Below are 12,729 nucleotides of genomic sequence, written 5' to 3'. Positions count from 1 at the left end.
CTCAGCACTCATTTTATACATTCTTACAGTTGTGGGTAATAATCATAAACAGGAAGTCTGTGTGGATTGATTTAAAGTATTTCTTAGTTGTTGCCTAATTGTATCCTGTTAATTACACTTTGCCAGCAGTTACTTAAAAAAAACATAAAATGATGTTTTGCTGTTTACAGGAACTGGTACAGGTATGTGATCAGGTGTTCAGGCATGTACATCTAGTCGTTGATACACATACATGATTTTCCCTAATGATGACTTCTTAAAAACACATGTTTAGCCTGTGTTTCTCTGAAGTGATGCTCCTGTCCCAGCCAGTGGTACAGGAACGTGACCGAGCGCTTCAGTCATGCAAATAACCTAACATTTCGTGTGTCCAGGCATAATTACTCACTGCTGTCCTCAGCCTTTTAATATTGCTGCTGTGTTGACTTAATTAGGCATTAGAAAGTGATGTTTTATTTTTCAGTCATCGGTTACAGAGTGCTGAGTCCACAACACTCTGAGCTCCCACTTTAATCAAGGAGTTTTTCTTTCTCAGATAGACTGACGTGCTGACTCTCCTCATTGTGTTTCATTTGTTATCAGGTAATTACAGTGTTATGCACCCACAACTGAAAAATGAGCATACACAGCTTCTGCCATATGTATATATATATGTGTGGCTTTCATATATACATACTTATTTATATATGCATGTCCCTATCTGTATTTGTGATTGAGTCTTGCAGTCTTTTCAGGGAGTCAGACTTTGTGTGTGTGTGTGTGTGTGTATTAGTAAGGAAGTAAGAATATGGCATTAATTTTGTTAGACAGGAAAAGACCTTTAATTCATGATCACTGAAAATATAAGGTGCTCGTGGTAAAAATCCAAGTCAAAAAGGCAGGCAGTTATGTAAGGAATGTATTTCCTTCCTATTTCCTTTTTTCTTTTTTCATGTTGTGGGACACAGCTTCAAATCAGGATGAGAGATCACAAGAAACCTTCCCTAATTCACAGATATCATGTGATGATATACCGCTATTCACAGTATGTTTGTGACATGAATTGGACATATGCTCTGAAAATGTTAAACACGTTTTCCACGTGCAGGCAGATACCTGTATGCCCCACATGTATGTCTTGTATGCAGAAAACACAGTTATTCTTTAATTTATCAAGGTGCTGTTCAAGTATCTTGGAATCCTTCTGTTGAGACTTTCTTCTTGTAGCTGAAGGTGAAGAGCACAGCTCCTGGGGTGCAAATAGAATCTGGGAGTGCAGAGTCAGGCACTCGAGTATCTGTATGTGCCAGTCTACAGAAGAGGTTTTAAAATCAAGCATTTGTTAGATTACTTAAAGATAAATCTGTAAATTGGGACACCTGTCAAAGTTGTTCAGTTTCACATTAACAATCTCCATGGTGTCCCTTTTGCTGAGGTAGGAATGAAGTGAGCACTGCACGAAAGACATGTTTTGTTAGTCTCAAACAAGAGTGGTGGTGATTTTAAGCCTGGTTTTCAGATGTAAGGTCTACAGCTGTTTTTCCTGGTTCTGCAGAAGGACCAGGATTCAGTAGGAGGAAAACACAAAATGCAATTTCAATGTTTAAAATTTTAATATTAAAAGAAATAGAATAAATGAAATAAAGAAGTGGTGGAGGTACTTGACTTGTAGACATAGAGGGACTTTTGAATTATCGGCCCATTCAGTGAAGCTTTCACGCTGGTGTGGCTAAACACATATTAAAGACCACCTCCCGTAATGGAGAGAATTTACAGTAGCTAGTTCATTCTGTTTCTGAATAAAGCAGTTCTTAGTCACTACATTTTCAATTTTGAATTGAAATTTTAAATAAAAAACATGATGGATCTATAAAGCAAGCAAAAATGCACGTATCGAAATTATTAGTATTGTAGAAAGAGTTTACACTTTGCTTGCTGCATGGAATGAAGGATTATGAAATCAGGTCTGCAGTCACCTCTCTCCTTCCATTTCAGGTTGTCTGCTCTTGCCACAGAGCTTCACTACTCAGAAATGAGTTACTCTTTGCCGATCACTGTTTTCCAAAGTTCCTTTGTTCTGTGCAAAATGCTTACAGGTTATAGCATACTGCTTTTCAAAAGCCAAGAAAACCTTCAGCAGAGTAGTTGGCAGGATGGTTGAGTCTTGGAAAGGTCTGTCCTTAGTTTTGTGTGCCTATCTTCCTTCCAGGTTTGAGAAGCCTCTATCAGGCAGGCCCATATAAAGTGGGATAAACTTTTGGCATAATAAGAAAAATGAAATGTGGTGACTGCTAATGAAGGATTAAAACTGTTATATAGGTGGAACTGATTTTTAAGGGACATTAGTGGAAAATCTGCATGTACAAGTCTGCCTTTGCAGTTGCTTATCTTTTAGAATCATACAATCATAGAATAGTTAGGGTTGGAAAGGACCTTAAGATCATCTAGTTCCGACCCCCCTGCCATGGGCAGGGACACCTCACACTAAACCGTGTCACCCAAGGCCTCGTCCAACCTGGCCTTGAGCACTGCCAGGGATGGAGCATTCACTTTTCTGACAGGTAATACTGGATGGTAACACAGCTTCCAGTTGCTAATTCTCTTTCTAATGCCATACATCAAGGTCAAAATAGACAGCTCCTATGATTTAAGAAACAAAACAGCCCCCCAGCCTTTCTTGGGCTTCAAGTTTGGTGTGAATGACTTTGTGCATTCAATTTAAACTTCATTTTTTTAAGTCAATTGCAGTGGGGGAACAGTAAACTGAGGTGTGAAGTAACCAGGGACATGAACTGCTTAAGATGGCTTTGATATGAAAAAACACATGACAAACCTCATCTGTATAAGCATTATTATCACAGAATCCAAATGCTCCACAGACCTTTGGTGTATTTATCCTAATTGCTCTGTAAACAGAGAAGTAATGTTTTCTCCATTTTACAGTTGGGAAAATGAGACAAGGAAGCCGTATGTTTTGCAAAAGGTCCAAATAGAAAAGAGCAAAAATCAGCTCTCTGAAGGCAAAGCATAACTCACTGGGGTTTCATAATGCCTGCATCAGTCTTGCAAAAAGGAATTTTGATTCCTGTTTGGAACAAAGAGGGATTTTAATTTTAGTACCAGTTTCATGGGTCGCAACAGGATGGTGTTTGTAAATAGAGAAAGCATTCTCTACTGAGAGCAACTTCCTGACAATTAGACCTTAATTGGTTACACAGCAAATTCTCTGAAGGAATAGCAGAAGGACCACCAACTGGAAATAAGATCCTGCTAGATATCTACTTTTACACTAATGGAGATGAAATCTGTATATAGGAAAAAAAGGGATGTGTTTGAGGCTGCCACTGTTAATCATAGAATCATAGAATAGTTAGGGTTGGAAAGGACCTTAAGATCATCAAGTTCCAACCCCCCTGCCATGGGCAGGGACACCTCGCTCTAAACCGTATCACCCAAGGCCTTGTCCAACCTGGCCTTGAGCACTGCCAGGGATGAAGCATTCACAACCTCCCTGGGCAACCAACAATTCAGTGTTCTTACTTGGGGCTTTTCTATATTAAGTTGGAGAAGGGCTGTTTTAATTTGAATTTGTATAGTATTAACAACACAGAACTTTAAAATCTTTGATGACAGAAAGAGAGAATCTTCTGGATTATGGAAGTATCTGATTTTATTATCAACCAAACATAGCCTCTTCCAACAGCAGAGGAATTTCAGTGATTCCACAATTAAAAATGCTACACATAGAATTGTGTGTAAAATAGTGGTTGGGGTGGTTTTTCTTTACGAAGTCCCCTTATTTGCATCTTCTTCCTCGTTCTTAGGCAAATGCCTCGCAGTGTGTAGCGTTTGCAATTCGAGTTTCTTCTACAGCTGATTTATCCTTTCAAAATGCAGAACCCCTCCTTTGCCATTTGGGCTGACAGCTCTGCAGTGTTGTAGTTTTGGCTACACATGCAGTGGCAAAAAACAAAATATTTTTTGTCACACTTCTCCTGTTACAGTTCAGTCTGTTCCTTTTACATCATCAGCTGTTTCTCCAGGCTTCACAGAGGCATCTGTTTTAATTCTTACTGGGCAGGGCTGCAACTTGGTAAAGTCAAGTAAGCTTCCCAAATCATTCACAAATGTGCATGATTAAATCAATTATGTCCTGGCTGAGTGATCTGTGAGTGTATTATACACGCACTGTGTTAAAAGAATGTTATTAAGGTGCAAAACCAAGTACTTAAGTTAGGAAGTGCCAAAATGAAAGTTGCCTGCAGGCTCACAGTCTCTATGCATATATGTATTATGATATTGTCTCTAACTGTACAATTGAGTTGGTTTTCCAGCTGGAACGTCATCGTATCTTTGTTCAAAGCAAACTCATGTTTTACTTCTTGTGTAATTAAATTCTGCAAACCAGTATTTGTTATGGTACTTCACAGTTTGGTGTATGATTTCATAAGGAAATTAAAGATTTCATGGTAATTTATTTGTCTGCCCCAAAACAATGGTGTTATCTCCAGCAAAACAAAAAGAAGAAAAAAGAAAAAGCAGAAATTAAGGTTGGAATTGTAATTTAAAGGCCCAAGGGACTGATTCCTGTAAAGAAATGGTGGTCCTTATATTTCAAGAAGTAGGTCTGGTAAATCCCAAGTGATTCTGGAACTTCTTTATCAACTCAGGGTGTAATGCAACGTTATAAATCACCAGACTGAAATTCACCTTGAGATTCCCACCTTCTTCTCTACTTCTTGTTCCCAGCCCCACTACCTGCATTTTACAGTGTACTGCTCCCTTAATCACATCCATTCAGAAGTCTGCTGGCCCAAATGTACATATCAGAGACAGGTTGGTGTTAGGGAGGGTTTTTACTTAGTTTCAGTCTGTGGTCATAAGAAGGTTTGCTTTGAGGTGACTAAGGAGCAGAGAGAGGAGTGATGGGTGTGGAAAAGAGTGTGAAGGGGAGAGATGAGTGATAACTTCCTGTGCTGCTGGGCAGGTTGTTATGTGAGACCCTGCTGTCAGACACCTGGGGTGTGGGGTGTGAGTGTTCCCTTTCTACCTTCTTCCCATAATGTTCACTTCTAAAAACTGTGTCTCCCCAGTCACGGTTTCTCTTTGCTCCCAAGTCACTGATTTCTTCACTGGGAAATGTTCTAGGTTTAGTACCAGGCCTCTCTCTTTCCCAGATTCTCTTTGAATTTGTTTATCTGTGCCCTTTTCATTGCCAGATTCACTCTTATGCCATATCCTAATCACAGCTTTAGTCACCAGTGCTCATCTTGAGTCATCTCATCCACCCCTAAATACAGGTAGCACTCCTTCCTTTCACCAGTTCGTACTGGGATAAAGGGAGAAGTGTTCCGAACAGGCAGATGATTTTTTTGAGCCAAATGAATTAATTAGTCAAGCAAATGAAAGAGAACTGCTAATTTCTGAGTTGCTGCAAGTGAAGAAAAAGTTTATGAAAGCTACAGTTACAGTTGTCATCCTGGGTTATCTTTTAATCACTATTTTGATTTAAAATGCGTAGCCCAACCTCCCTGTACCATGGTGGTCGCCCCTTTCGCTGTTCCCTTGCTCTGAGGAATGAAGGCAGTATTGTTGGTGTAAAAGGATAAACCCCCTGGTGTTCCTACCTCCTTTGTATCGCTTCACCCTTGATGACTGGGCAATAATTTCTCCACGGGGATTATTTGTTCAAGGGAGGGGCCTCTGTTCAATCCAGATATAACCCAGCTGCGGTGGAATTTAGCCTCTTCTCTGGGCTTACAAGCAATTAGTGCTGCAGCCAGGAGCCTGCCCTCCCAGGGAACAAAAGATTCAGCAGAAACCTGCTCCCACGAAATGACAACAGGACAAAGAAGCGGCAGATTTATCAGACAATTATTTCGAGTCACTTTTTACAGAACAGTAACGTGACCTCACCATGGGCTGGGATGAGACCTCTCCTATGGAGAACTTCACATGTAGTGGAACGAGTGTCAAAAAAGAAATGAATATTCTTAATAACACCAGGTACAGATAACAGTCGTATGTGGGTTTTGAAGGAAATTTGCTTTGATGACAGGTCGGTTTTTCATCAGGAGCTGGAAAATTGCAAACATATGATTATTCAAATAAGATGATATCTGCAAATAGGATATACTAAGCAAATGCTGTAAAGTTCATATGCAGTACTATTATCTTCTTCACTCTTGAGAGTTGATTCAGCAGGAGCAGGTGATTTTTTTTCAACCTAAAGAATGTGGGTGTTTAGAGGAAATTGTTTCATCATGAAGGAAAAAAAGGACCAATGCACATCAAATATTCAATCGGATTCTCTCTTTTTCAAAATTAATTCCCAAATTTAATGATATAAAATTTGCACAGTTGTGGGAGAGCTCCCAGAAGACCTTTCATTATGTCTCATTATTACAGCATATGGAGGCCATAGTACCCTTTGTTGCCATAGTTCCTTATTTAATCAAGAAAAATATGTTTCGTGGCTGCACAGCTGGGTAACCTTATGTATCTATACTTCTCTCAAGAAACAATCCCATCTATGCCCCATACACACTTAATGCGGGTTTCACTTAAAAAATTCATTAAAAAGACTTCTTATTTTTATTCCTTGGCTCCATGGTAAAGCTTAAGGTCAGACCACAGTTTTGCCTAGTGCTCCTCTGCAGTTGCTTAATAAAGGGAAGGCTTTTTCCTTCTGCAACACCAAAAGAGTCGGTGATTGCAATGTGATTGCAGGCTCTAGTATCGCAGCACAAGGAAGGCAGTCCACCCTGGTGATGTGACAGGTTTGCTATCAGACATATGGTCATATGTTTTTAAAAAGCAGTCTGAATATTTAATCATGTGTTTTTCTTACATTTATGTCTTTGAAAGCATAATTCTTCTTATTGAGCAAGTTGTATCAGGCCTCCCCTGGAACTGCTATCAAAAGCAGTTTAAATATTATCTAGCTTTAGGTGCTAGCTTTAGTTAAATATCTGCCCTGCCAGGGGAGAGCTGGTGAGGAAGACTTGTTTAGCTTTACAATTTCACTGGTAATGTTTGAACACCTTTGCAGGCATGAACTATCCAGGAAAGCTGCTGTGGTCTCTAGGAGCTTCTTGGAGCGTATTAATGCCCTAATACTCAGGGAATATTTACTGTTCAATAATTGAGGAAAGTTGATTAAATATACAAAGCATTTAAATATCCATTTTAAGCTCACTTTAATTCCTGACAAAGTATCTTGGCATTTGGAGAATTACAGACTTCTAGCAGTAAGTTTGGGCCTTACAGCAGTGTGCCCGTTATGTGTGAGATAGAACATTTGGCATCACAAGGCTGTGACATCTGTCATACATGGTCATACATGATCTCTGGTCATGGTGGGATTTGAAGGTTGGGGAGTAATGTTCCCCCTGACTGAGCTGGTAGAAGACAATTGGGAAAGTTCTAGTTTTATTATAACAGTGGGATCAGTTCTTTCCCTCATGTGACCCTGCACACAGACACCATCACAGCTGCTGATCTTTGGCAGGTCTGGGTAAGAGTATTCCAAGTATCTTAAAAGATTCTATATATACTCAGAGGAAAGCAAGGCTGGATCAGACAGTATGACTTCTGCTTAGTTCACTCCTGGTGATGATAATATGGTGATAATATATCACTCCTGATACTTGTCAAACTCTTCCTTGTGTTCTTGTTTATGACTCTGAAACTTCAGTAGGCAATCTTTTGCAGTGCAGCACTGTGATTATGCCATTGAAATATTTTTTTTTCCCCTGGAATCTTAATTTTTTTTCGTTTACAGCCTAAAATTAAAGGATTCCTGTTGCTTGGGGGCAGGAGACGGAAGGAAGCTGTCATGTCGTTCACAATGTCTTATCTGTGAGAAAAGCAGGTGCTTGTGGAGCAGCCCACAAGGCTAATGATGAAGGATCAGGACACCTAAGAGATTTGTAGACTCATTAGTTTGTCGCAGGCTGCCCAACCTGGTTTTGCTTTTGTAGCACCAAACATCTGTAAACAAAAGTACATCTTCTGCATTTCGAGAGAGGGAAAGATGACAGCAGTGCTCCTGCCTGCTCCTTTGTGAGTAAATCTCCCCTGAATGCATTTGCTCTGAAATTGCAACAGGGTGCAAATGGCTGTCTCCTCATCTGTGGGAATAAATCAGACATGAGAGTTGTAGGCTTGGCAGTTAAGCATTGCCATTTGTAGAACACTGACATACTAATGATGGTAATTTTGCATTTGTTACTACATGCCTAATCTAATTAAGTTTTTCTTAGGGTACAATTGTTGTTTTCTGTATTTAATTATGTAAGCACCAGGTGCAAATGTTAACAGTAGCTGAAGTCAGAAGGAAACCTTTTATCTTTGTGTTACGCAAGACCTTTTTTCTGTATCTTTGATTTAGAAGTTAAATAAATGCATAGAGTATTTAGTTGTTCCAAGGTGTCATATTAATATTTCTTATTGATATGTAGGAAGAACTAATGAGGACTGAAGGTTTATACTACTCAGTTTAAATGTATTTACAACTATTTATGAGTGCTATGGTTTTGGTTTCAGGTGTTGCAACAGTTCAGACTCCTTTTCCCAGCTAGACTGCTGATTTTGAGGGTTGGCAGACTTCCCACACTCCATGACAGATCTGCCCCTGTCTATTTGAAAAGGTCTGAACTACGTAGGGGTCCTGTTGTCTGAATCTGAATTTCATGGTAAAACTACTTCTGTGACTGCCAGCCTGGCTGTGAACTTTTTGCCACCATTTCATCAATGCTTGTTCAAACATTGAAGGAGAGTTTTCACTCGAATTCTTTGCCTGGAATAATAAAGTCAAGTATTATTTTTAAAGCTCAAGGACCCGAGCTTTGAAATGATGTTAAAGGCTGCTCTGAGGCAAGTGACTCTCAAAGGGTTTTGAAATTACAATGGTCATATTTTAATAAAGTGAACAGGAATTGCAGTAAACTCTTCTACCTGTAGGTTGGTACTGGTAACAGATTAAACATCTGTTAAGTAAAAATAAGTTAGGCTTGTATTTTCTAGTGTCTAGTCATCCATTAGTAATTTATATTTACATAAGCTTGGCATTAAGCATAACAGAAAAATGTGATAAATGATTGATGCGTGTTTGTTCTAAAGCATAAGGTGCCCATTCAACATTCCCACTACTAATGCATGAAAGTTGTCTACAGAAGCATTTTTCAGCTTTTTGTAATCTGTGGATGACTATGCATTTTGTAGTAGAAGTGCAGCCGTGACTTTAAGCCTTAGCTACCTTTTGTGGATTCTTCAAAGCAGGGTTTGAAGCTCTCCATGGATGACAAGTCAGTAGCAGTGTCCTGAAATAAGCTACGAGGATCCTTTGTGGTCACTTTTCATTGGGCTCTGAAGTATGGTTTTACAGTTGACTGTTGAACCATTTTCAGTATTGAAACACAAAGGTTCACATTTATACTGGTGCAAGAATGACAGCATCCCCTGTTTTAATTCTAGATCGAGGTAAACAAAGAAGCTGTATCTGATAGTTGTTTTGAATTCAGCTTTCCAGTGTTCTTAAGGGTAGAGATTTCCCCCATCCCTGCCATTGTTCTTAGAGACCTCAGTTGTTTCAAGTTCGGTTTGTTTCTTCCCCTTCAGGCTTTTAATTCAAACTCCAATTCCTTTGATGGTTTATCACCAAATTTGTTCAGAGGCTTCCATTTTTTAAGGTAGTCTTTTAACTACTACTGATTATGCATTGCATCAAAGAAAAGTGGTTGAAAAGTTTAAAACCACAAATAAAATATACATCAATGGCTTACACTCATGAATGCTAACACTGTTTCTTCAGCAAGAGCCCTTTAGGGACACAAGACCACGGTTCGGGTGATGTGAAAAATGGTAAGTTTGACTTGTGAGAGCAGCTTGCTGGAGGTAGTGGTCAGGTTTTACTAAGGTTAAATAATAAAGAGATTAAAAAAGGTATGTTTAGTGTGAGTTCATGGAAGTCTTCAAATTAGTACCAGGATTAATTCTTTCTGACAGTGAGGCCTGCATGCTGATGGGAATAATAACTTGTCATTTAGCTCCTGGGCTTTTTTTTGCTTTTGGATGAATTTTCCCATTATTCCAGTTCCAGGTGTTGTTTTTCCCCCGCCTCCCAGAAGTACAGTGATTTATTTGGGCGATAATACACAGGCTGTGATATTTCAGAAGTTGGTATCTGTTTCCATGTAGGGATGCTTAGAAAAACAAGAAAATAAGATGATCGTGCAAAAAATATGCTGGCCTCATTAGGTGCAAAAGTGTCTCAAATGGCCCTTAAGCAACACTTTGGCTTCTCCAGCTTCTCAGCATGAAAACATGGCTAAGGAAGTTACATTATTTCAGGACAGTGAACAGCTTGCTTCAGATCCAGCAACTGTGTTTATTCTTTGGGTTTGGTTTTTCTCCCAAATGAAGAATGTCACTCTGCACTGTTTACATTTACATCTCAAAACAATTAAGCTAAAACAGCTTCATAAGATTTGGAGCTGGCTTTCTCTCAGGGAAAGCTTTACATTGAGTTTCCAGAGTCATGCAGTAAATAGACTTGTTTTTGTTTTTTTCAAGCCGGTACAATTGCATATGTGTTCATCTTTCTGAAGAGGTTTGGATGCTGTTGATTTTGGATTGTGCATATTGGCAAGTAAACCTACCCATAATTTCTGTAAAGTGCTTTAATTATCTTTATGAGAAGAACAACTAACTGATGTATTGTATCTTTGGGGATACTTTTTATTGTATCTTTGGGTATCTCACTGAAATGCCTTTTCCATAAAGAAGCAGAGTAGAAAACAGTAAACAAGAAAAGGTACAAAATTCAGGGACTTTACTCTTGTATTTTTCAGTGTCCTTGTACTATATCCATCTGTGAAATACATGAAGAACTTCTCTGTTCTGAACTGAACTTGATTTATAACATAATTGTGTTGTTCTAGAGCTTAGGCACAGAAATACTACAGTATGTAGGGAGCTTCAAACAGACCTAATGTTGTTACGTGTTTAGGGGACCATCCTATTCTTCACTCCTTCCCCATTTCCAGGTTTCATCAGCCAGCTCCTGTACAGTCACGATACGTGTTGCTGAGTGTGCAGTCCAATATTTCTTTGCTCTGTGTTACCATAACTGGCATTTCTTTCTCAGTAGGCAAAGCTTTAAAAGTAATTTTCCTCTATGGAAAGCTGTTGGGGTAGAAACTCAGAAAAGGCTGTAAAGATCTTCTTAGCTTTCTCGTTCCTGGATCCTGACTCTGTTTGCTCCTTGTGGGATGCAAGGGGACGCTCCAAGGGGCTGTATGAATGAGCTGCCTTCTGTATGCTGTTACTTCCTCCAACTATTCCTTAGCAAGGGCAAAGCCTGGTTTCAGCCAAGAACTCAAAGTAATTTGGACTACACTTGCTATGTGGGTCATGCAGATATGGGACGGAACAGATCAGAACTGTTACGTAGCTGCTTCTATGGCTGTCTGCTGTATTGACCTGCCATCAGGGCTGTGTGAAGACCTTCTAATGCACAGGCAACATAGGACATCGGTTTTGTATCCTATTTGTGTTATTCTCTACACATACTCTGCCTGGGCTTTTTGAAGCAGGAACAGTCCCATAAGGGATAGCATCTGTCCTTTGTTCTCTGATCTGAGCAAGTTCCCTGTGAAGAGTCCCAGAGTGTTCTCATATCCCTCCTGCTTGCCCGGGGACAGGGCAGGTATGAAGCACAGCGAACGGGGGCTCAGGCTCTTGCAGATGGAAGGAGACCCCGATTTTCCTTCAGATGCTTGTCCTGCCTCTTCCTGAAGGCTGTCCCTGCTGAGCTTGGAGTCAGCCTCCTCCCCGGAATTGCCAAGTGGGGAGCAGAGGCGGGGTGAGAAAGGTGCTCCCTGTTCCCAGGGCCAGTGCTATCACCTCTGTGTTCCCTGTGACCCTGCTTCCTTCCCCAGAAGCAACACTTGAGATCAACGTCATTCCTCCTCCAGTTTCGCAGGCGGTGCAACCACAGTGAGGAGGTCTGCTGTGAGCAGGGGTGGAGAGGGCACCAGGCAGGATTTAGCCACTGTTGCATATACAGTTCAGAATAATTTTCTGCTCCTTTGATAAATCTTGATGTGTCTTACTCAGTTCCAGTCTAATCAAATCGAATGTTTTAGCACATTGTCTTGCTTCAGACATTTTACAGAAGGCAAGTGTAATCTTTCTTAAAAAGAGAAAATAATTCCCCTTTCATCTTTCTAGGGAGATCACTTTATTCATGTGTAGTGACCTGGCTCAACATTTGATAACTAATGTGTCACTGCAAGTTCCTCATTATGGTCCCAGCTTGCAGACCACCTGGAGTGCTTCATTATTCATGTGAACTTCAGGTTAAATTTTTAGGCCTGTGCAGGTGCATTTGCACTATTCATTGCAGGCTGGTGGCACATACCTCATGAAGGGACAAGAGTACGTGAGGCTGAATGTGTCTGGAGGCATATGGAGCACTTATTGTTTTGACACCAGCCATATGAGGAGTGTAAGGACTGAGTCTTGAGCTCTGTGTTTATAATCTTTCCTTGGCAATCATTCTTTGATGTATAGGAACGTAATCTCAGTGCCTGGAGAAGAGAAGTAGAGAAGTCAGGGAGGGAAGGATAAAGGGGAAGCCACACTCCATTTAAAGCCAGTAACATGGGAAGAGCTTAGTTCTCATTCCAGACATGAATGTATCATCGATGTAGATGATAGTTACATGGCAACCAGACACAGCAGAGC

General features: G+C 40.1%; 1 protein-coding gene across 9 annotated transcripts in view; it reads left to right on the top strand.

The window, feature by feature from the left end:
* The window catches only part of MACROD2 (mono-ADP ribosylhydrolase 2), a 741,850-nt gene that overhangs the window by 197,939 nt on the left and 531,182 nt on the right, over positions 1-12,729 (top strand). The gene's annotated exons all lie outside the window — the stretch shown is intronic.

Source organism: Neopsephotus bourkii, unplaced genomic scaffold (assembly GCF_033783945.1).
Source record: "Neopsephotus bourkii isolate Nb327-2 ecotype Australia unplaced genomic scaffold, CSIRO-AGI_Nbou_v1 NB_1250, whole genome shotgun sequence".
In the NCBI taxonomy this organism is placed as follows: domain Eukaryota; kingdom Metazoa; phylum Chordata; class Aves; order Psittaciformes; family Psittacidae; genus Neopsephotus; species Neopsephotus bourkii.
This window is presented reverse-complemented; position numbering and strand designations above follow the sequence as displayed.